This window comes from Desmodus rotundus, chromosome 11 (assembly GCF_022682495.2).
Source record: "Desmodus rotundus isolate HL8 chromosome 11, HLdesRot8A.1, whole genome shotgun sequence".
In the NCBI taxonomy this organism is placed as follows: Eukaryota; Metazoa; Chordata; class Mammalia; order Chiroptera; family Phyllostomidae; genus Desmodus; species Desmodus rotundus.
In genome coordinates this window covers 62,870,050-62,870,802 of record NC_071397.1, presented here as the reverse complement: position 1 = coordinate 62,870,802, position 753 = coordinate 62,870,050, and positions in this window count along the sequence as shown.

The window sequence follows — 753 nt, the reverse complement described above, 5'->3', positions numbered from 1 at the left end:
GCTCTCCCGGCGCCCCCGCTGCGGGGCAGGTGGGCCCTGGCACGCGCGCTCTGCCGAAGCGGGAGTACCGAGGCTCAGCCTGAGAGGCGGGGCCACCCAGACAGAGCAGTGCCTGGCCCTGGCCGCCCGTCTCTCTAATCCACCAAACAGTGTCCTCTTTCGCTTCCTGAGCCGGCTGCTATTCTGCCCCGGGGCGCCCTGGGCTTCTCTTAGCGCCTGAGCAGGCGTTGCCCCTTAGGAGCTACCGTTAGGCAGAATTTGTTGCTATTTATAGACACCTAGTAGGTGCCAGCTACACTGTACCAGGTAGTTACACAGAGGGTTTCATTTGATGCCCATTGTGATCTTGCAAAGGGGGCTGGTCGGGCCAAAGACCCACAGCTCTCACCTGGTGGGACCTAGGTTTAACCTTTGTACACTCGGCACCCTCTTTTCATTTGTAAAATTAATTAAAAAAATATTTAAATGTATTCATTCATCCGGTCGTTCATTCATTCATGGAGCAACGTCGTCTGTCTGACCCTGAATGTTTTGGGAGGAGAGGAAGCTGGGTGAGGGGCCATACAGCGTGCTGATCAGAGATTTGGAGCCAAGTCTACCTACATTCTGGCCAGCCACTTCCTCTAACGCGATTCCGGGAATATTGTGTCTCAGTTTCCTGTCCACAAAATGGGAATCATAATATCTGCCTTACCTCCTGTTCCCAGGTTTGTAGTGAAGAAGTGATATGGTGCTGCTCTTCAAGGTGGAAAG